The sequence below is a fragment of the Acartia tonsa genome, chromosome 11, assembly GCF_053477335.1.
Source record: "Acartia tonsa isolate MP-2025a chromosome 11, ASM5347733v1, whole genome shotgun sequence".
NCBI classification, from domain to species: Eukaryota; Metazoa; Arthropoda; class Copepoda; order Calanoida; family Acartiidae; genus Acartia; species Acartia tonsa.
In genome coordinates, this window is record NC_137270.1 from 1,275,063 (window position 1) to 1,300,806 (window position 25,744).

At 31.7% G+C, this 25,744-nt stretch overlaps 2 protein-coding genes across 3 annotated transcripts in view; one reads left to right on the forward strand and one right to left on the reverse strand.

The window, feature by feature from the left end:
• The window catches only part of LOC145332913 (uncharacterized), a 55,318-nt gene that overhangs the window by 12,472 nt on the left and 17,102 nt on the right, over window positions 1–25,744 (reverse strand). Inside the window, exon 2 of one of the 2 annotated variants that reach the window (XM_080178019.1) lies at window positions 13,430–13,465. The gene's annotated coding sequence lies outside the window, so the exon portion shown is untranslated. Of the gene's footprint in view, window positions 1–3,066; window positions 3,464–13,429; window positions 13,466–25,744 lie in introns of those variants that run through there. The other variant, XM_080178020.1, reaches the window with a different exon arrangement.
• LOC145332434 (uncharacterized) overlaps window positions 1–25,744 on the forward strand; it is a 444,908-nt gene that overhangs the window by 615 nt on the left and 418,549 nt on the right. The gene's annotated exons all lie outside the window — the stretch shown is intronic.

Sequence of the window (25,744 nt, forward strand, 5' to 3'; positions counted from 1 at the left end):
TTCCAGGGATAAGACAATGGCCGATAAATTGATGTACGACCCCAATGATGATATTTAAAATTACCCCTTAAGTAGATTACAATTCGTGGTTGAAACGTTAGGCACTGAACTTAATGAACCAATCGATCAAAATTCAATTAAAGTTCCCAAATCTAATAAGCTAACGAAAAAGAAGATTATAAAACTTTGGGGGCTAGTGTTATAAATAGCCCATTGTCCCCTCCCTCCTTGGTATTAATGCTTTCATTTTCAATATATTTTACATAAAGAATCAAAAAGAAAACAGGATAATACAATCCAAAGTAACATATCTTTAAAATATAAAGAAAATGAGCTGTTTATTACACTAGGCCCAAAGTTATAAAGTTAACAACTTTTGGGCCTTTTAGTTTGATTTTTTAAGTTTAGTGTCCAAACGTTTCAACCACTAATTAGAATCCAAAGAAGAAGGAAATTGTGTATCAGCACTAGTGATGTATATTAATTGATAGGGCATTGTCTTTAGATTGATCTCTAGATACCTGATATAAAATACATACAGACTAGATAAAAAGTAGAATTATAGAGAAGCACCGATTCTCAAAAGTTTTAATGGCTAGGCGGCGACAAATTTTTTGCAATTATAATTTACTTTGAAAACAAAGAATTTTAATATTTAGGTCATTATTTCAAGGTTTTGTAATTTTTATTAAAAAGTGTAGGTAAGGTTTCAAGTAAATAGGACATTTCTTTTACAGGAATTTACCAAAAAAAGGCAGTTTTGGAATTTTTAAAACTGTCAATAAACAAGAAATATATTTCCAGTATGGCTTCGAAACCGATTAATATCAAGTGGATTAGAACCGGTTCTCAGCAAAACTGAACAATCATATATAGCATTGTATTACAGTCAATTTTCCACAAATATTAAAATAAAATTAAAACTAGTTTTAATCTTTTGATTATTCATTTTGATATCCGCGGAAAGCTGTCTATAATACAATGCGACAAATAACTTTTATTGTATATTTAAGTATAGTTTTCTACCTATTTAATTTGAGAATTAACTTTATACATTTTCGTATTTTTAGACTTTAAAATAGAATGATTATACAGTAAATAGACCTTTAAAACTATTTTTACACAACTTAAGTTTCTTATAATAACAAGTTTAAAATTATCAAAAGTCAGAGTGAGAGGGGGGACAATGGGCTGTTTATTACACTAGTCCCCAAAGTGTAAAAATAACACTTTCTTATTCATTGGCTTAAAAATTTTGGGAGCTTTGGTAAATTTTGATTGGTTGATTCATCAATTTACCAGCCATTGTCTTATCCCTTTAGATCCCTGAAAAATCTAATGTTATTCGATTAATAAAAATGAAAGTATAATTTAATGTATTAATGTATCGGAACCAATTACCATTTAAGCAGTAATAAATGGTGCACGAAAATAGAAGAAATTTTAGTATTTTTATAGCTGGTGACTTCTTTCTTCCCACTAGAGGAGTGAGAGGGTAGGGAAAATAGCCTTAAACCACCCTAAGACATTGATAAGCTTCCATGAAAAGAACAATCCATTCTAACAAGCAATTTCCGAGATCTTTAACTTCAAACAAGATTCTCGCTAACTGCTGAACCGATCGAGTTCTCCTTAACAGGGTAGCTTCTCATAGGTCCCGGGAAGTTTTATAACTGTTTTGGGGGAGGGTACAATGACCCTCCCAAGAGCAATCACCCCTAGAAAAAATCCCCCCCCCCCCCAAAAAAAAATACAAAAAATTAAGAAATATGTTTTGGCATTCCTCAATTCTCAGGTGTCCCTAGAGGCTTCTAGGGGCGAAGCCGCTAGTTATTTATAATGTATGAGTAATATATTTTCGCTAATTTATTGAAATATATGCAATTTATGTTGCAATAAAATGAACATAGTAAGTGTATTTTCATATATTTCTAGCAATGGTGCAATATAAAATACTAGGGATCTACAGGGATAAGACAATGACCGATAGATTGATGTACATCCCAAATGATAACACACAAAATTTCCCCTTATGTAGATAATAGTTAGTGGTTAAAACGCTTGGACACTCAACTTAGTAAACTTAATCCAATTTAAAAACAGTCTCCACATTTGTTGAGCCAAAGAATTAGAAAACGATATTATTAGCCTTTAGGGACTAGAGTAATAAATAGCCCAATTGCCTAACAATTAAATTTCCAGTATGGCTTCGAAACAGATTAATATCTGCTTGATTATAACCGGTTATCAGCCATACTGAACAATCATGTATAGCATCCTTTAGACAATTTTCCACGGTGATTAAAATAAAAATCATAAAATTAAGTTTTGTTAACTCGGGGCTAACTAAACTAAACCTACTTTTTAAATTTTTCACTTTAATATCCGCGGGAAGCTGTCTATAGAATAATGCGATAAATAACTATTCTATGTTCTGGATGACATTAATAATTACCTTATTATCACAATTTGATTACCCAAATAACAAAAAACTTCCATACATTGAAAAGGCAAAAAATTTTCATTGTAATTTTTCATTAAAACAAGGATGAAAACATCCATAAAAAGCGAGGCTTTAAAAGCTAATTACATGACGTATTACAATTTTAGGACTTAATTATATCGAGATGCTACGCTATAAAACAAAATAAATGACATCATAAAAATTAACTCTGAATTAAATTGTTACTAGGAGCGAAGCTGCTCTATTATTAGATCTTGTTTGCTTGTCTGTCTTAGTTAATGTAATCTCCCTATCATTTTAATTGATACTATCGGCTGCGCCCCTAGCATCTAGAGGCTCTATAATTGTAGGAATAACGATAGGACAGAAAATAGCCTAAAACCATACCAAAACTGTCATAAGAATAAAATAGCCTAAACTCATCCTGGTAGGATCATTATAAAGGAGGACCTTATCGGTTCAGTGGTTAGTGAGATCCTTTGCTACAGTCAAAAAATCTTACTACTTTAAATAATAAAGATATAATAATACAATTTAATTTCTTCGCTTATTATGGACAAAACCATTATTTAAAACAGGAATTTTAAATAAAAAATACTTACTTAATTGTATAAATTTAAAAACTCTCCGTTACATCTTTTATTAAAGGCCTGATATTTATATGTATAAAAAGCAATCTTTTGTTTGTAATGGGTTGGGTTTAAGGCCTATTTAAGCCACACTCTTAATTGCTTTTAATTGTCATTTAATTCTTGAAATAATACTTTTTCACATTTATTTTTATATAATTTTAGCACTTAATTTCAATATTTTTATATCACAAATTTTAATTTTTATGTTTCACTTTTTGAATTTTTCATTGTTAGTAAAATGGAATGTTTTAAAGTTTCAGCTAAGTAATATTAGCTAGGAGTCTAAGGTCTAACTGTATTCTCCTAAGGATTGGTATACATATATTCTAACTCTATACAGACACAGAGGCACGTTCTAACAATCCTGCTAAAATTTTAAGCCAAATTTATTTTTTGTTGAGATATATCTTTTTTCTTTTAAAATACCAATTTTTTTCAATTTTGAATATATGAAATATTAGGATTATCAAATAAATTAATTTGCTGTTTAAAATTATATTTTTTTTACTATTTCTTGCGGACACCTGTACAAGAGAGACAGTCACGGAGCGTAACATTCACGTAACGGGGAGAGAGAGTTGGAGGGGGAGGGGGGCAAATAGAGCGCGCCAGAGGCGCCAGCTGCGCGCATTTCACGTCCTATTCAGTTAAAATCTAAGTAATATACAAATTTTCATCAAATTTGCTACGTTTATTTTGAAAATTATTTAAGAAATTGGTTAAAAAAAACTTATTTACAAAAATTTAATTGAAAACTAAACACCAGAAAACTAAAAATAAACTAAATATTTGAAAACTAAAAAGTTTAAAATATCTAAATTCTTAATATTTGAATGAATAAAAAATATTTGATAAATTTTGAAAAATTTAAAATGATACATTTCATAATTTTTCTGCTGTTATGATATCAACATAAAACAGCTATAATACCATATTGATTACGTAGATATAAGGTTCTAGAAGTAACCATATTTATAATCTTAGTTATTAGAATATAATGATATCAAAGCTATAAAGAATCAAAATAGAACATAATTTGAAAAATTCTATATATTAGAGGTTAAGTAAAAATAAAAATCCTTGAGCTTTATTTGAGCTGACTTGCGCAGAAAGAGAGGGGACAATGGGCTGTTTATTACACTAGTCCACAAAATTTTATAATAACTTTTTCCTATTTGTTGGCTTAACAACTTTGGAAACTTCAGTAAATTTTGAATTGTTGGTTTAGTAACTTAAGTGTCCAACCATTTAAATTACTAATTCTAATCTACAGAAGGTGTAATTTTGTATCATCATTGTAGATGTACATCAATAATAATATATAGGCCATTGTCTTATCCCTTTTGATCCCTACTGATAAGTCATTATAGGACTAATTCATGATTTAAATGCAAATAAGAAAAAATTTTGGGATCTTATGGGTTAAGCCAATGATGTAAGGAAATTTAATGAACATCCCCAATTGAGATAAACAACACAACCCCTTTTGTGTATTTAGAATGACATGCGGCACCCCAGAACGCGCACAACACAGAAGGCGGCCTGTGCGCCTTTCTGACACACACACACACACACAAGTAAGAGTTTGACCTTGAACACCAGGCCTTCAACTATTACGTGCTCCTCATCCCTTTCTCCCCCCATATCATCCAACACTCCTTGTTTCCCATCCATCTCCCTACCTCAAATAGCAGCTGAGCTGCTGCTAGTGGGGGGGCTAAAGGATGTGGGAGAAAAAAAAAATAAATAGGAGGAGAAATGGCGCTAAATAAACTGAGAGGGCCAATGTTCATAGTGAAAATTTTGGAGAATTTAGGTGGGAAAAAAATGGGGATGACGTTTCTACGTGAAATAAACGTCACAGGGACGGGTCTAAATATTTTAGTTAAGGAGAGGGAGGGGGGGGGGGGGGGCTGGCGCCCCTATGATGTTGTACTTGTAGTATGAATGAGGAAATATTAAATAGGCCTTCCAAAGCAGGGATCTAAAGGGATAAGACAATGACCGATAAAATGATGTACATTCCAAATGATGACAAACATAATAACTTCTTCCGTAGATAAAAATTAGTTGTTGAAACATTTGGACACTGCAGGTAATCAGCCAACCTTTGAGGACTAGTGTAATAAACAGCCCAATGTCCCCTCCCTCCCTGCTTCCAAAGTCCCACATGAGTCTATGTATATTATATATAATAGCTAATTATTTGACATTAGTGAATATATTATATATAGGCCAATAACCTTTCTTATTGGGCGGGGGGGGGGGGGGAGCTACTATATCTAAACATCGAAGGATCTTGTTTATTATATAAGCTCAACTTCTCTATGATTGTATGTGGCATTACGTCCTGATGCAAAAAGATCTTCGAAACAGAATTATAAAGGAAAGCTTCAAATATTAGATGGTTTTTTGCCACTTATAAACTCAACGCCTAGAATCTAATACCCGAAGAAGGTAAGCTTATGAGACAAGTTAAAAGTTTTATTATTATATTTTATTTTGTTATGATAACAATTGTCCTTGTTTAAAGTTATTTCTGGTTTATTCCATACTAGCGGTTACGCCCCTAGAGGCCTCTAGGGTTACTTGAGGTTATGATGTCTTGAATTCGATCCATCCTCCCTTTTTTAGTTAAAAAAAAGTAGAGGGGCGGTTGGGGTGGTGGTACCCTTCCTAAAAATAGCTATAAACCTTTCCATGACCTATGTGATGCTACACTGTAAATGGGAACCGTATCGGTTCAGTGGTTAGCGAGATCATTCGCTACAAACAAAAACACCTTACTACTTTATATTATAGGATTATGTAAGTGTTATTCACCTATCTGCCTATCTGCTAATTTCATTTTTAATCTTTTTTATGCCCTAGGAGTACTTAATGTTGGAGGGGGAAAAGTCACCCCCCCCCCATTTACAAGTTGAATGTAATTTTAAAAATTGGGGAGTATAAAGGTATCCTCCTCAAAAATAGTTTAAAAGCATCCATGGATCTATAAGAATAAGAAGCTTTACTGTAAAGGAGAACCATATCGGTTTAAGGGTTAGTGAAATCCTTCGATTTACCTCTATTAGAGGTTAACTCACAAACAAAATATAAATTTTATTAAGACATCACAAATTGATTTCAATTTAAAAAATTAAAACTTAAGTTAATTAATATTTCTATTTTTTTATTATTTACTACTAGTACTAATTATCTAGGGAGGAAGAGGATATTGGCCTGTTAATTACAATAGTTTATAACATTTTTTCAGTCGTTATCTTAACAACTTATGGGACCTTCATCGAATTTGATTCGTTGGTTCATTAATAAAGCGTCTAAAAGTTTAAACCACTAATTGTAATCTACAAGAATGTATAATTTGTGTGTCATCATTAGGGATGTACATCAATTTATCAGCCATTGTCTTATCCCTTTAGATCCCTGGTATTTTCATCTATCTATTTTCTGTATGCAAATGGAGGTAAGGTTAAATTACAAGTCCCCCCCCCCCTAATTAGGGATTGGCTACCAACCATGGAGCGAGGGAAAGGACCATGGCAGTCAGTAAATCTACATGTCTCTCTCTTCCGTTAATATGTAACATCTTCCAAGGAAAATTTTGGGTGAAGTTTAATTTGTCACCCATTGACTTATCTCTGTATTATTATATTAGTCCCCAAAGTTTTATAACAACGTTTCCTTTTATTGGCTGAATAACTTTAGGGACTTTTATTGAATTTAGTTGGTTGTTTCATTAAGTTTAGAATTCAAACGTATCAACCACTAATTGTAATCTACAGAAGGTGTTATTTTGTGTATTATCATTGGGGATATGCATTAATTAATTTACTTTTGACTAATCCCTGATTTCGTGGATGCTACTAAGTTACAAATTCAAAATCATGGAAAATTTTTACTTTTGCTTTGTTACAATTGCCGTATAAAATTGCCATGGAAATTTTCGTAGTGATTTGATGCAGGGGGAGAGAGGGGACATTTGGCTGTTTATTACACTGGTACCCAAAGTTTTATAATAACTTTTCTTATTTGTTGGCTTAACAACTTTAGGGACTTTTATTTATTTTTTGGTTCAATAAGTTGAGTGTCCAAATGTTTTAACTACTAGTTGTAATCTACAGAAAGGGTAATTTTGTGTATAATCATTGAGGATGTACATCAATTTATCGGGCTTTTTTTTGAGCAAAAATATACCTAAAACTATAAGATAAAATATATATTTTTCTTTTTTTAAACATTTATGTAAAAACAATTTCTAAATTATACAATATATTTATTGAAAACTTTTATGTTTATTTTATGTGTTTTCTTCAATATAGTAATAAATTTTATGTAATTTAAGAAAAAATCCAGCAATCTAGTAGTTTAATTTTGGCTTAACATTTGTGAGGGATTGAGTAATTTTGATTGGTTGTTTCATTAAGTCAAGTGTTCAAACATTTTAACCACTTATTATAATCTACAGACGAGCTAATTTTGTGTATCATCATTAGGGATGAACATCAATTTATCATTGTCTTATCACTTTAGCTCCCTGACGACGTATTATACATAGATGTACAGAGGTTTTTAAAAATTAAATCTTTTTGAAGGTCAAGGATTTAAACCACAGGACGAAAGAAAGACAGAAAAAAGAGAGAAAGAGAGAGAGATATATATAGAGAGAGATATAGAGAGAGAAAGAAAGAGAGATAGACAGAAATAAAGAGAAAGAGAGAGAATGGGAAAGGGTCAGTAAAAAACGTGTGGTGGGGTAAAAAAAGTACTCAACCGTGAAGCAAAAATTAAAAGATACGATCCTAAAATGTTTTTCTTGAAGCCTTTGACATTTATCTTGGTTTTAAAAGTCTTAAACTAGTGGCTGAATTATTGTATGATAGGCCTAGCCGTTTAAGAGATCTTGCTAAACATACATACAATCAGATACTTCGGTAATATCCTATAATATAAAGTAGTAAGGTTTTTTTCTGAAGCTTAATATCGCAATAACTACTGAACTGATAGGGTTCTCTATTTTTTTTAGATAAGCTTAAAATGGGTTCAGGGATGGTTTTGGGCTATTTAATTTTCATATTAAAGGTTTAAGATAGTTTTAAGCTATTTTTCTAGCTCCTTTGCCCTACCCCTGAGGCTAGGGGCTAGTAGCTAGTATCATATATGTTGCTTTACATGATTTAAAAAGTTAGTAGGTAATTTATAAACTTGGAAAACCCCTCTTATTTGTCATAAACCATTCAAATAATTCTAGTTTTAGCATAAATGCGGGAACACCCTCTAAAGAAAGAAATAAAGAATGACCACAATCACGCACATAAAAAAATCTCATACAATTATGTCAATACAATATTACCAAAAATAAACAATCCCCAAAGTTTTATGATAAATATTTCTTATTCGTTAGCTCAACAACTTTGGGGACTTTTATTAAAGTTTCAACTAATAATTGTAATCTTTAGAAGGGATAATTTTGTGTATCATAGTTTAGGATGAACATCAATTTATCGGTCATTGTCTTATACTTTTAGATCCCTGAACTAGTACACTGCTTAATGATATAGTTTTAAGAAGAATTTAAAGCCTGTATGTTTACTTTTTGATAAAGATTGTTAAAATCAGGGAGGGAGGGGACATTAGGCTGTTTATTACACTAGTCCCCAAAATCTCATTTCTTATTTTATTAGCTTAGGTTGGTTTATTTATTAAGTGTCCAAATGTTTCAACCGCTCATTGTCAACTACAGAAGGGGTAATTTTGTGTATCATCATTGGTGCTGCTACATGAATTTATGGGCCATTGTCTTATCCCTTTAACTCCCTGGATTATTAAAGTTTAGGGTTGAACAAAAACATTGTAGAGATAAGGAGGATAAAAACGGTATTTTTTTCAGAGATTAACAAACATAAAAGTATATGAAATTATTTAAATACCATCTATATTAAAGCAACAGGATGTCTATGTGTCTTTATGTACGCTCACCCCCCTCCCTAACAATTGTTTTAATATTAAACCTAAATTGTGTGTTACTATAGTAGATATAGGGTTTTTGGATTCACTAGGTTTGATATACAACCCTTGTTTGCCAGTTATCAATGGCAGAATTTCTCACTTACAACTCTACGGAGGAAGAAATTATTAATCGGCAATTGTCCTATCTTTAGAAGAGTTATTTATCGCATTGTGTTATAGTCAGTCTTCCGCGGATATTAAAATGAAAAATTATAAGATTAAACTAATATGACTTTCACGTCCCTAATACAATACTATACATAACTTTTCAGTATGACTGAGAACGGGTTCTCATTCAGCGGATAATAATCGGTTTCGAAGCCATACTGGAATAGTTATTTCTCGCATCGTATTATAAACGGCTTTCCGCGGATATAGAATGTACAATTATAAGATTAAAACTTCGGCACCTCGGGTCTAAAAAAACTGGTTTTAATCTTATGATTGTACATTTTTATATTCGTAGAAAGCTGGATAAAATACGATAATGCTAGACATAGTTTTTTCGTATGGATGAGAACCGGTTCCTATCCACCGGATTCAAATTAATACGAGAAATAACATTATTTGTATATAAATGATAACAAATTGACGTAATTTCAGAGATTATAAGAATCGCTTTAATGACGTCAATGAAAAGCCTAAACAAGTATTTAAATACAGGGATCTAAAGGGATAAGTCAATAGCCGATAAATTGATGAAGAAGCACAAAATTACATCTTTTTTTAGATTACAATTAGTGGTTCAAAAGTTTGAACCATCCATTTAAAATTCAAATGAGTCCCCAAAGTTGTTAATCCAACGAAGAAGAAAACGTTATTATAATACTTTGGGAACTAGTGTAATAAACAGCCCAATGTCTCTCTGATTTAAAATCTTCATTACTTTTAAATTTATTTTTTTTGGGAGGGAACAATGAACAGAAAATTATACTGGTCCCAAAATATTTGATAAAAACGTTCAATCAATCGTTGGACTTTTGGTTGCAGTGTTCAAACTTTTTCACCATTAAATCTAATCTACAGAAGAAGGGTGTACAAAGTGCATCAATTTATCATACATAGTCTTATCCCTTAAGATCCCTGATTTATTTAGCTATTTATCTTGTTTTTAGCTTATTAATTTAAGTAATTTTCTCGTATTTATTCGAATCCGGTGGATAGGAACCGGTTCTCATCCATACGAAAAAACTATGTCTATCATCGTATTATATCAAGCTTTCTACGAATATAAAAATGTACAATCATAAGATTAAAACCAGTTTTTTTAGCCGGTGCCTTCGGCACCTCGGGGCTAAAAAACTGGTTTTAATCTTATAATTGTATATTTTATATCCGCGGAAAGCCGTTTATAATACGATGAAAGAAATAACTATTAATCTATATTAATTGCAGAGAGAGAGAGGGGACAATGGGCTATTTAATACATTAGTCCTCAAAGTTTTATAATAACTTCTTCTTGTTCCTTAGCTTAAAAACTTTGGAAACTTTAGTGAATTCAGATTGGTTGGTTCATACAGGTAAGTGTTCAAACGTTTCAACCACTAATTTCAATTTACAGAAGGGGTTATTTTGTTATCATCATTGGGGATTTACATCCATTTATCGGCCATTGTCTTATCCCTTTAGATCCCTGATAAATAGTAAGACAACATTAAAAATAAATAGGCAATTAAGCTATTCATCTATTAGAAAATTAAATTCGAAATCATTGACGACGTTTTTATTACAATTGGGTGATTAAAAAGATACTTATTGGCCTAATTTTTAGTAGCTTATCTACTTTATTACTAAAAATAGCGGCTACGCCTCTGGTAGCTAAGGACTCTTTTTTTCGTATGAATATTAAACTGTTTTTGAAACTCTGTTGTATTTTGACTCATGTAATATTTAATTTAAATTTTGAGAGTAGAAATTTAATATACATCTATCTTTACAATAGATAAAGAAATATTATACATAGATTAGATAATATCAAATTTGAGTATATCATTATATATCAGTCTTCAATTACAAAGCAAGAAAAAACAAGGATGACAACATCTATAAAAGCGAAGCTCTGAAACGGTAGGACAAACGAACATTAACACTTATAGAGTGTCAGAACTCATTAATCAGTATATAAAAGTCGAAAAAATTAAAGTAAATCTTTTAAAAACTGCCGAAATACAGGATAGTATTAAAGAACATACTTACATTTTTAGGACTTGATCACAGAGATGCTACGCTTACTAAATTGTAACAACTACTACAGGAATTGTCATGCAAATTTTGAAATCGATAGTACAACTCTAACATGCCTAAATTAACGAAAAGAGCTATCCGTTCGGGACGTACAGACGGACTGGCCGATTCTAATTATAAAAAAGCTTCGCTTTTAAAAAAAACGCATAAATTAAAATCTTACTATTTTTTTAAAAAAAAGTCTATTGAGTTCTTTATTTTAAGAATGCTTCACAAATGGGACGGTTTCAGGCTATTTTATATCAATTAGTTTTGGGATGATTTATGCTATTTTTCTAAACCCTTCCTCTTTCTCCGGGTACAGAACCCTTAGATACTAGAAGTGCAGCCGCCAAACAAAACGCAAATGTGATGATATGCGGTGGTATATGCACACCCTTGGGTTCTTATCAGGGAGCTAAAGGGATAAGACAATGGCAGATAAATTGATGTACATCCCCAATCTCAATACACATATTACAATAATTGGTAGAAACGTTTGGATACTTAACTTATTAAGCCAACCAATCTAAATTTAATAAATATCCCCAAAGTTGTTGAGCCAACAAATAAGAAAAAGTTAATATAAAACTATGGGGACTAGTGTAATATTCAACCCAATGTCCTTTCCCTTCCTCCCTGTGTTCTTATCAAGTTTTGTGAAGCCAAAACAAATATCTAAATGTTCTAAATGACTGATTAGCAATTGTATGGGATACAGTGATATATATGTTATATATGGCAGATGAAATCATTAAATAAAGTAGCAGGATGTCTGTCTGTCTCTGCCGAAGGATTTAAATGACCGTTGAACCGATATGGTTCTCTATTACAATGTAGCTTCTCACATGTCCTTTGATTTATTGATTCTTTAAAGATTCAACCACTAATTGTAATCCAGAGAAGGGGTCATTTTGTGTATCATCATTTCTGGATGTATATCAATTTTCAGGCTATTGTCTTATCCCTGTATATCCCTTACAGTTCAGAACAATGACAATGGAAAAATTGTTGATAAGACTTGATCAGAAATCTAAAGGGATAAGGCATTAGCCGATAAATTGATGTACATCCCCAATAATGATGCACAAAAATACCCCTTCTGTAAATTACAGTTCTATAAAAAGTCCCCAAAGTTGTTAAGCCCACGAATAAGATAACGTTATTATAAAACTTTGGGGACTAGTGTATTCTCTCCCTGGGACTTAATTATTACTATAGCATTGTTATTTTTGAAAGCAGCTGTATTTTGCATTTTTAATAGTTCGCCATTTAAATCTTCACCCAAATTTATAAGTAGAAAATTATTTATTTAATGGCTGCTTTTCAGGGAATATACCCACTAATCTAATGATCTGGTTTTAAGCTATTATCCTGGAGCGGGGAAACACCCCACTAGTAAATTTCAAAATAGGATTGACTTTTTTTTTCTTTCTCATATATGTCGTAGAACAATACACGGCACTAGTGTTGAAAAAAGACTATAAACAAAAAAAACTACCATCTCAAAAGTAGGAATATATTTGTATCAGTTACATCTAATCCATGTCAACCCTTTCTGTACAAAAGTTTGTTTGAAATGTAATGTTTATTTAACCCCTATGTAGATAAAGTTACTTTTAAAAGTAATTTCAAGTTTGATTATAATTTAAAGTTACATATATTTTTAGATAATAATTATTTATCGCATCGTATATTAAACATCTTTTCGCGTATATAAAATATAAATTATAAAAATGGTTTGAATCTTATGATTCTACATTTTTATATTCGTAGAAAACTGGATATAATACGATGCTATACACGATTTTTCTGTATGACTGCTAACCGGTTCTAAACAAGCGGATATTAATCGGTTTTCAAGCATTACTTGAAAAAAACTTTCACATTTATCCATTTTAAAAACTAATTTTTTCTATAGAAAATGAACAGTAGATCATAATACAGTATTTTGGTCGGTATTGACAATACCTAAATCATTAAAAATCACATTTCTAAAATCTTAAAATCTGCCTTTTTAAGGTAAATTATTCGGTCAGAAGTACGTACATATATATGTATATACCCTATTTTAAAAGAAGCTACGCTTTTAATTACTTACTTTTTTAGAGGAAAAACAGACTAAAACCATCACATTCTGAAAATAAAGCACAAAATTAATATAAAAATAATCAAATTTATCGATTTACAGTATTATATAACCAAATAATTATCCTTTGTAATCTATTTTAAATCAAATAAGAAGCGCTGGTACTTAATGGCCATAAATTGATGTACATCCCCAATGATGATAAAAGTGATTAAAATTAGTGGTTGAAACGTCTGAACACTCAACTTAATGAACCAACATATCAAAATTAACTGAAGTCCCCAAAGTTGTTAGACTAACGAATAAGAAAACATTATCTTAAACTTTGGGGACTAGTGTAATAAACAACCCATTGTCCACCTTCTCTATGCATATAAAATACACTGTAAAACCACTATCATTTCCCATACAAACTTAAGACTCAAAGACAAATGCCTTACAATCAAATAAAAGGATAATAATTAATATTACGTTACTGATATGGTTATGATTATCCCTGTTAGATAATAACAAAATACAATAACAAGTTTTTAATTTAGTAATTAAACCGGGATCTAAAGGGATAAGACAATAGCCGATAAATTGATGTACATCCCCATTAATTATACATAAAATTACCCTTTGAGCAGATAACAATTATTGGATGAAACATTGGACACAATCAACTAAATGAACCAACCAATCAAAGTCCCCACGGTTGTTAAGCCAACGAACAATAAAACTTTATCTTAAGACTTTGGGGACTAGTGGAATAAAAGTCCCAATGTCCCCTCCCTCCCTGGTAATTACAAATAAATATATAGTTAACATGGTTTAATAATTGATAATTATAAAATGCAGGGAGGGAGGGGACATTGGGTTGTTAATTACACTAGTCCCAAAAGTTTTATAACAACGATTGCTTATTCGTTGACTAAACAAACTTTGAGGACTTTTGATGAACATTGAATGGTTGCTTAATTAAGTTGATTGTACAAAAGTTTCAACCATTATTTGTAATATACAGAAAGGGTAATTTTGTGTACCATCATTGGGATGTATATCAATTTAAAAGCCATTGTCTTATCCCTTTAGATCCCTAATAAAATGTAACAAACTGTATTTTTCAATTAACACTTTCGTGATAATCCAGTTTGATAATTATTATGTGTAATTTCTTTAAAAATGAGTGTTTCTTCAATTAGATTTCGTGCGCATTTCAGAATTGTCCTATTAATTTGAATCCTTGCCTCTAAGGGCACATAAGAAAAGATCTACGTACAATTTTTCTTGGTAAAGAGGAGGTTCCACCCCCTAAATGTCTGGGTATGGTTTCAGGCTATTTTCCTGTCCTTCCATATACCTTCGAATCTACATAGAGCCTCTAGATGCTAGGGGCGCATCCGCTATCCTATTATATAAAGTAGTAAGCGTTTTTTGTCTGTCCCGAAGGATCTCACTAACCGCCGAACCGATATTGTTCTCCTTTACGGTGAAGCTTCTTATAGGTCCTGGGAAGGTTTTAAACTATTTTTAAAATATTTTTTTTTATTCTTTTGAAACGCAAATTTAATATGGGATTAGGTCGACTTTTCCCCCTTAAGTGCCCCTAGAGGCTTCTAGGGGCTAAGCCGCTATCTATAATACAAAGTAGAACGATGTCTGTCCGTCTGTCCCTTAAGATCTCGGTAACCACTGAACCGATTGGATTCTACTCTTCAGGGTATATACCTTTTGGTCCTGTGGTGGTTTTAAGCTATTTTTTGGGGGGTGGGACACCCCCACCCCCCCAAAAAACAAAAAAAAATCAACCCCCCATTTTTTTTTTTTTTTTTTTTTTTAGGAGATATCCTTGGTCCTTTTTTTTGTAGGAGATATCCTTAGTCCTTTGTAGAAGATTTCCTTTGTGGAAGATTTCCTTTGTAGAAGATTTCCTTGGTCCTTATTTTTTTTTTTTTACGAATTTCACCTTACACTTTTTTTGATCACCTTTGGGGCAAAGCCCCTAGAGGCTAGGGGCGAAGCCGCTAGTATTATATAAAGTAATAAGCGTTTTTTGTCTGTCCCGAAGGATCTCGCTAATCGCTGAACCGATATTGTTATCCTTTACAGTGAAGCTTCTTATAGGTCCTGGGAAGGTTTTAAATTATTTTTCGGGAGGGTGTCTTCACTCCCTACTCCCCAAAAAATATTTTTTTACTCTTTTGAAACTCAAATTTAAAATAGGATGAGGTTGACTTTCTCCCCTCCTACCTAAGGTGCCCCTAGAGGCTTCTAGGGGGCGTAGCCGCTAGTATTATATAAAGTAATATGTTTTTTTTGTCTGCAGCTTAAGATTTTCATAACTACTGAACCGATTCTAAAATTTAAGGGACTTTTCTTATAGGTTCATGCAAGGTTTTCGGCTATTAAATTGTATTATTACTTTCCTTACTGCTTCTAATACAGAGTTCCTAGATGCTAGTAAAGCAGCCGCTAGTGTAATATTTCTTTACAATTTTATCCTTGACATATTATTTGTCCTAATTATTGGTGAAAGTAGAAATCGTTTTGGGAAAAAAAAGGCAGGGAACTAAAGGGATAACACAATGGCAGATAAAGTGATGTACATCCCCAATGATAATACACAAAATAACCCCTTCAGGTTAAAATATTTAAAGATATCTAAACGTAATGAAAACATTATTATTTCATAAATAATGAATTAACCAATTTGTCCTATTTTTTCTTACGGTGAAAGTAGAAATTTATGTTGGGAAAGAAATGATGATTACTTTAGAAAACATACCAACAAATGTTGTTAGAATTGAAGGTTATTAAGTTTTCAACATTTCTGTATGATATAGCAACCTACTTTAATGCTTTTCTTTACTATTGGACCCATCAAACATTGAGACATGACGGTCTATTTTCATTTCTATATGTTTTCCAGGTCTTTCTTTTTTTTGCCAAATTGGCTAGGATTATGCTAGAAACCTAACTACAAACCCCATCAAAAACTCTAAATAAAAGATTTCAAATACTTAAGACAGTTGGTTCCTTTCAAAAGAAGACAAACTTGTCTAAATTTGAAATAATGTACGCACTTTCCGGTAAGAGCGAAATCTTAAAAGGGCTAGATCTCGAGCTGTAGTACTCTGGAGAGGTGAGTAGATTCAAAATTTAATATTGTTATCTTATTGTAATTGCTTGATCATAAATAGAATATTTTTTATTAGTTTTGGACCAAAACTTTAAGGTTTATAGTAAAAAAAATAAAGCTATTGTTTTTTTTAAACGCCCTTTAATTAGCTTTATTAATAAAAAAGATTGGAAAAATAGCAAATTTCTTAAAAGATCATGTAAAATTAATGATTAAAATTTTAATTGAAAAGATTGAGTTAATATGTTAGGTTTTATAAGATCTTTATAAATTAAGTTTTCTTTAATTGGTGCATAATTCTGTCCTTTTTTTGTTCATGGTTAAAGTATCTAATGTCTGGGAGGAAGGGGACATTGGGCTGTTATTACACTAGTCCCAAAAGTTTTATAACAATTTTTTTTCGTTGGCTTAAGAACTTTTGGGACTTTTATTAAAATTTGATGGTTGGTTCATTAAGTTAAGTGCCCAAGCGTTTCAACCACTAATTGTTATCTACAGAAGGGATAATTTTGTGTATCCTCATTGAGGATATGCATTATTTATCGACCATTGTCTTATCCCTTTAGATCTCTGAGTTGTATGACAGTTTATTCATCTTTTTTATTTGTTTTTGTTCTATTTTTCTATTGGTGAAAGTAGGTAATGTCATGGGAGGTGACTTTGGAATGTTTAATACATGAGTCTCCAAAGTTTTATAATAATGTTTTCTTATTAGTTGGCTTAAGAACTTTTCGGACTTGTATTGAATTTTGATTGGTTGATTCATTAAGTTAAGTGCCAAAGCGTTTCAACCAATAATTGTCATGTAGGTACAGAAGAGGTAATTTTGTGTATCATAATTTGGGATTTACATCAATTTATCAACCATTGTCTTATCCCATTAGATCACTGCATTGTATGACAGTTTATTCATCTTTTTTTTTATGGTATTCTGTTCTTTTTTCTATTGGTGAAAGTAGGTAATGTCATGGGAGTTGAATTTGGGTTTTATAATATTGTTTTCTTATTAGTTGGCTTAAGAACTTTTCTGACTTTTATTGAATTTTGATTGGTTGGTTCATTAAGTTAAGTGTCAAAGCGCTTCAACCACTAATTGACATCTACAGAAGGTGAATTTTGTGTATCATAATTTGGGATATAAATTAATTTATTCTTTTTTTTGATGTTATTCTGTTCAATTTTTCTACTTGGTGAAAGTAGAAAAAGATGATCAGTTGTAGTAAGGCTGTAAGAATTGAAGGTTATTAGTTTAGTGTGTGTGTGTGTGTGTGTATGTATAAAGCTGGTTTTGGTGAAAGTACAATGTTGTTTCATCGGCCTGCTTGCACCAAAGTGCAGTTTCCAACAACCATTAAAACCAATAATCACAGGAAAATTTATAAACAAAACAAGCTTATAACTTGCTGTTATAATAGTAACATCTTAAGACCCTAGAAATAAGATTTAGCTAACTAACTTACATGTGAACAAGAATGATGTAATCCGCCAGCAACGGGGCAAAGTACAAATTAAATATACAGGGATCTAAAGGGATAAGTCAATGGCCAATAAATTGATGTACATCCCAATTTAAGATATACAATATTAACCCTTCTGTAGATTACAATTATTGGACGCTTATTTAATGAACCAACCAATTAAAATTCACTAAAGTCCCCAACGTTATTTAGCCAACGATTAAGAAAACGTTATTATAATAATTTGGGGACTAGTGTAATAAACCGCCCATTGTCCCCTCTCTTTCTCAGCATACAGAATGTATGTATATTGAATAGAAGATGCGCTACTTAAAAGAAAAATACTCCATGAAATTGCGCGAGCGAGTTAGCTCACGTGAGGTAGTAGATTTTTACAATAGAATCATCAAAGTAAAATACGACTAAATACTTCAGAAAAATCCTCGAATAAAATTTGCAAAAAATCTTGAAAAAGATTTTTATCGCATCGTATTATAAACAGCTTTCTGTGGATATAAAAATGTACAATTATAAGATTAAAACCAGTTTTAATATTTATGTTTTTGAACACTCTACAGCATCAAAGTCTACTTAAAACTAATGTAAATGGGAAGGTAGAAAAATTATACAATTCTTTTAAAGTAATAAAATCTACAGAAATTTTCCTATTTACATTTATTTTGAAAAAATATAGATTTAAGGAAATGATAATTATTTAAAATGTCATTTAAGCAAACATACATATATTAAATTTCAATTCAAGCATGACTATCTACCTATCTTATTGTTTCTAGTATCTATCCATTTATCTATCTATTTATCTTTTTTAGTAGCGAAGCTACTCTATAATTTGAAATGTCCGTCTGTCCGTCTGTCTGTATGTCCGTATGTCCGTATGTCCGTATGTCTGTCTTAGTTTGGGGGAAACGTGATTTTCTCGGCTCCTATAAAAGATAAAAGGCTGAAATTTTTTGACAACATTCCCATTATCAAGGAGCACAATTAACTATAAAACATCATTGGCGATAGGACCGCTTTTTAGCAGGTTTTAGGCTATTTTTGTATTTTTCACATTTTTCTCCATATCTTTGGTGTTTATGGTCCGATTTCCAAATTTTTTTCAGTTATAGAATCAAAATTAAATTTCCTATCGTTTCAAGAAAACAACTATGACGGTCAGACTGCCTTTAAGCAGGTTTTAGGCTATTTTTGTATTTTTCACATTTTTCTCCATACCTTTGGTGTTTATGGCCCAATTTCCAAAGTTTTTCAGTTATAGATATCAAAATTAAATTTCCTGTCGTTTCAAGAACACGTCAATGGAGGTCAGACTGCCTTTTTGCAGGTTTTTGGCTATTTTTATATTTTTCACATTTTTCCTCATGTCTTTGGTGTTTATGGCCCGTTTTTTAAAATTTTTGTAGTTAAAAATATCAAAATTAAATTCCCCGTTTGTATCCAGTATGTAATTTACTTTGACCATCAGTCTCTTAGTCATAGTACTGAAATATAAATAAATATTAAGAAAACAAATGTTGAAAAGGTTTCATGATTTTTTCCTAATATACATTCTTTTGTCAACTAATATCTAAATTCCTATTTAATTGTTTATGCTTCGCTACTTATGGATGTTGTCATCCTTGTTTTTATCATGTTTCACATATTTTCCCAGATGGTTCCTCTCCCCTTCTTTTACTGTGACCCCCTTATATTACCTTTTCGCAGGGAGGGAGGGGACATTGGGCTGTATATTACACTAGTCCCTAAAGTTGTATAACAATTTATCATCCATTATTAATGTATTTTGATTGGTTGGTTAATTAAGTTAAGTGTCCAAACGTTTCAACACTAATTGTAATGTATAATCTATAGAAGGGGTAATTTTGTGTATTATTATTGGGGATAAACATAAATTTATCGGCCATTGTCTTACCCCTTAAGATCCCTTTGTAAGGTAATTTTAAAAGTAAAAGAGGTAGAAGGGTAGAAAATTAGAATTAACTTAGATCATTTTACTAGGGATCTAAAGGAATAATACAATGGCAGATAAATGGATTTACACACCCAAAGATGTTACACATATTGTTTAAAACGTTTGGACACTCAACTTAATGTATCAACCAATCAAAATTCAAAAGTCCCCAAAGTCAACGAATAAGAAAATGTTGTTATAAAACTTTGGAAACTAGAGCAGTTTAAATTTATTACTGGCGAATTTTTGTTAAAAAGTTAAAAATAGGACCTTTTTCTTGAAATCCCTTATTTTTAATTCTGATTGGTCAAACAACCACTTGGTCCGGTGATAACATTAAGGAAGAAGGGAAATTTTCCCTTATGGCTTGCTTGGCCACAGATATATGTTACTGCAGGGATCTAAAGGGATAAGACAAAGGCCGATAAATACACAAAATTACCCTTTGTTTAGATTACAATCAGTGGTTGAAACGTTAGGACACTCAACACTCAATTAACCAATCAATCAAAATCTCGAACGTTGTTTAGCCAACCAATAAGTAAACATAATTATAAAACTTTGGGGACTAGTGTAATAAACAGCCCAATGTCCCCTTCCTCCCTGATGTGTACAGGCATGGTACACATTAAATTCCTACTTTCACTCGCTAGCTACACTAGGCCGAGCCATAACAAGGAGTTTATACAAATCGGTCAATAAACAAGGGAGTTTTTTATACATTTTTTAGATAGCATTCCGCGGATATTGAAATGAAAAATTAAATGATTGAATCCAGTTTTATTAGACCCGAGGGGTTGTAGTCACGGGCTAACAAAACTAGTATAAATTTTATTATTTTTTTCAATATTCGTAGAAAATTGTATATAAAGCAATGCAATACATGATTTTTCAGTATGGCTAATAATTGATTTTGAAGCCGTATTAAAAACTCATTTTTTTCTAACTTTGGAGTATAATCTTCGGCCTGTGGAAATCTGACGGCAAAACCAACTTTCATCTGGGAAGAAAACGGACAAATGTCCCCTGTGAAAATTAACCAGGGATCTAAAGGGATAAGACAATGGCCGATAAAATGATGTACATCCCCTATGATAATACACAAAATTATCCCCTTTGCAGATTACAATTAGTGGTTGACACGTTTGGACACTCAACTTAGTTAAGGAACCAATTAAAATTTAATTAAAGTCCCCAAAGTTGTTTAGCCGAAAACAATGCGCACATGCCGCGCTGATCAATCACCGGAGGGAAGAAAAATTGTTGTCTTTATTGCATTGGGATGAGGAACAGACGTCCTATGGGATTTTACACAGAGCACAACAAAAAAAACTTAAGGAGAGCCTTGACAGCGATACAAATATGAAAACCTTATTATGAATGTCATTACTAGAGTATTGTTATAATCTACATTTTCTTAAAAGTATGACAAAAAAGTCGGAAATAAAGAGTAGCTGTGCTACTAAAAGTGAAAAGAAGACAAGAGTTTTCTAACCTAAGAAACCTTTCAAACATCTTGTATGAATAAGAATCCTTATGTAAAATAAAGACAGATATAAAGTTGCTAGATTAGGTTTTGCTCAGAGAGGGAGGGGACATTGAGCTGTTAATTACACTAGTCCCTAAAAATTTATAATAATGTTTTCTTATTTGTTAGCTTAACAACTTTGGGGGCTTTTATTGAATTTTGTTCATTTAGTCAAATGTCTAAACATTTCAACCACTAATTGTGATCTAAAGAAAGGGTAATTTTCCGTAAAATCATTGGGAATTTACATCAATTTATCAGTTATTGTCTTATACCTTTAAATCCCTGTGTTTTGATAGTTTATCAATGAATGATTTTTTTCTCTGGATTTTTCCTGTAATTTTCCTTCTGGTTTTGACAAGATTAAATTATTTTTTTTTCTTTAAATAATTTCAATAGTATATCTTGAACCAGCGGATACGTCCCTAGAGACCTCTGGTTGCACGTATTTTTTTAGTTTTTTTTTGCAGTTTTTCTTAAGAGGGTGGTGGTACCCTCCCCCAAAATAGCTATAAACTTTCCCAGGACTTATGAGAAGCTATTTCATACATAATTATGAACAATATCCATAGACACAATGTTTCGCCCTTTTAGGGCTCATCAGTATGGCTTAATTCATCAGAGTTATGTATGAAATAGCTTCTCATAGGTCCTGAGAAAGTCTATAGCTATTTTGGGGTACCACCACCCTCCCAAGAGAAAGTGCATAAAAAAAAACTAAAAAAATACGTGCAAAAGTGGGAAAATTTCCTTCTGGGCTTTTGACCATGATCAACTTTCATTATTTTTACCCTATTGCCACCATAAGGCAGAGGGTTGTAAATCTATAGGACGTTTCCTTCCTTTAATATAATCAAGGGATAAGACAATGGCCGATAAATTGATGTACATTATCAATGATGATTCACAAAATTACCTTTTCTGTAGATTACAATTAGTGGTTGATATGTAAATAATCTGTAATTCAAAGAAGTAAATTTTCGGAATTACTTTCCCCTCCACACACACACTCACACACACACACTCACACACACACACACAAATAAAGTTACACAAAAACTTCTACATAATCTACCTGCCTTATAAGGTAATGTAGGATGACATTCAACTTTTTAACCTTATTACACTTTTTTACAAAAATAATTTGGATTATTAAAAAAATTCTTATTCGAATCTTATTACAGATATAACAGAACTGGTTTTGATTTAATGATTTTTTTATTTTAATACACGTGAAAATTGTCTGTAATATGATGCTATACATGATTTTTCAGTATGGCTGAGAACAAGTTCTAATCCAGCGGATATTAATCGGGTTCAAATCCATACTCGAAAGTAAATCATTAAGATTTTAAACTAGTATTAATTTTTTAAATGTTAAAGATAAAATTTGAATTAAAGAAATTTTTACTAATTTTGAATGCAGAAAAACAATGACATTATTTTTTATAGATATATCAGCTATTAAAAAATATTATCATATACTCTTTAAAATCTTATTTGTTAAATGATAAATTCGTATTACTCTTAATTTCTTGTAAAACAATCCCATTGACAGCCAATCAACATTTGGGAGATGAAAGGGTTGAGGATTTACAGAGATCTAAAGGGATCTAAAGACAATAGTCGATAAATTGATGTATTCCCCAATAATAATACACAAAATTACCCTTCTTCAGATTACAATTAGTGGTAAAACATTAGGACACCTAACTAATTAAACCAACCAATTAAAATTTATTGAGAGTCCCCAAAGTTGTGAAGCCAACAAATAAATAACCGCTATGATAAAACTTTGGGGACAAGTGTAATAAATAGCCCAATAAGTGTAATAAACAGCCCAATGTCCCCTCCATCCCTGGAGGATTTATCTTACCACAATTGCCCTTTCCCTCCCTGTGTGTGAATGAAAGTAGAGACAATAATTCAAAGAGTGAACAAACTATACAGCACACAAGATAGCTAGATAGATAGAAAGGTAGCCAGCTATATAGATAGATAGATAGTATGGGTTGATAGATAGATAGTGTAAGGGAAAGTGTTGCAACAAGCTGCATGCATGAAAGGCAAGAATGCCAGGGAGGAAGGGGACATTGAGCTGTTTATTACACTAGTCCCTAAAGTTTTATAATTACCTTCTTATTCGCTTAACAACTTTGGGGACTTTTAGAATTTTGATTGGTTGGTTCATTGAGTTGAGTATTTGAATATTTCAACCACTAATTGCAATCTACAAAAGGGGTAATTTTGTGTATCAACAATTGTCTTGTCCCTTTAGATCCCTGCAAGAATGCATTGCATAGTAAAGTAAGGCAAAAATATCCAAGAGAAAGGAAAAACAGAGAGATAGAGAGAGAGAGAGAGGGAGAGAGAGAGAGAGAGAGTGAGAAAGAGACAGAGAGAGAGAGAGATAGTGAGAGTGAGAAAGGTAGGGCAGTGAATCGTGTTGTATACACGGCTTATATTTGCCTGGAATTAGGTCAGTAAAGAGAAGATTACTCTCTTTTTCATTGACTCCCCACCTATCCCCGCTAGTAAAGAGTTAAGAGGGTCTCCCCAACCCCCGCTAGAACAGAGTTAAGGGGGAAATAAGGGGGGGGGAGTAAAAGAGCAACATGAATATTACAAAGAATTATCAAATGGCAAAAAAGATTCATATATCAAACTATAAATTACAAAGAAAGGAAATTTTTACTTTTTTTAAACATAAAATGTACTTAGAAGGCATCTTTATAACAAAGTGTACTTTTTAAATTATAATTCGGGAGGTTTTTTTTTAATTGGCAGAAAAGTTAGTATTTCTTTTTTTTAAAGTTATCTAAAGATTAAAATTATTGGTTAATGGACACTTAACTTTATGAACCAACCAATCAAAAGTCCCCAAAGTTGTTGGGCCAACGAATAAGAAAATGTTATTATAAAACTTTTTGGAGTAGTGTTATAACCAACCCAAAACCCTGAACAAAAAGTTCCTAATTCCAAATCTAATGAAACCTATATGAAGGCTTCCAGTGAGAGAGGGACAATGGGCTGTTTATTACACTAGTCCCCAAAGTTTTATAATAACATTTCTTATTCGTTGGATTAACAACTTTAGGGCTTTTTGGTTTGTTTAGTTGAATGTTCAAACGTTTCAACCACTTCTCTTAATCTACAGAAGGGGTAATTTTTTGTATCATTATTGGGGATGTACATCAATCTATCGGCAATTGTCTTTTCCCTTTAGATCCCTAGGAATCTTCACTAATAAAAAAGTATCATTTTATTAAAATAAAACTTTAATAAACCTCATACCAAAATAGCATATGGCACAAATTTATAACAAAAAAAATGAGGCATTTTTAGTAAAATTAATATCCTTAATTGTTGTGTAAAAGATGAAAAATTTTAATTTAAAGTATTTTTTTTTGTGAAATTCACGATAATAAATTTAATATAACACTAGCAGCTGCGCCCCTAGAATCTTTATACAAAAAGGTGAGGAAGGGCAGAAAAATAGCTTAAAACCATCTCAAGACTTAAATCTAAAAAAATATCCTGTGATTATCTGAAGCTTTCCTAAAATGGAGAACTCAATGAGTTCAGTAGTTCTTAAAATCTTAAGCTACAAAAAAATACCTTACTACTTCATAAAAAGTTTAAAAAGGTCCTTACGTCTGTCACAGACAGTTAGCTCAATTCGTTAATTTAAACAGGTTAGAATTGTCCTATCGATTTTAAACTTTGCATGAATTCCTATAACAATTATGTATAATTTAACTCTTCGCTTTTATGAATGTTGTCATCCTTGTTTTATAATTTATTTCATACTACATACAGAGTATACTACTTAGTATATAAATCAACTAAGTAACAAGGACAAATAAGTTTATATATTAGAAGTGCAGCAATAATAAGTTTGCTACAACTTAATTTAATCTAATTAATGCAGATATTGGTAATGCTAGCAGCTGCACCCTTAGCATCCACGGGCTCTTTTCGAAAAGACATGGAAGGACAGAAAATTAGCCTAAAACCATACCACAACTTTGTCTATAAAAATAAAGTAGACTAAAATCACATCATTACCTATAAGAAGCTTCATTGTAAAAGAAAACCATATTGGTTCAGCGGTTAGCGAGATCCTTCGCTACAGACAAAAAGCTTTTTATAGAAAATAACATTTCTTTCCAGTAAGGCTTTGAAACCGATCAATATCCGCTGGATTAAAACCATTTCTTAACCAAACTAAAGAAATCATGTATAGCAT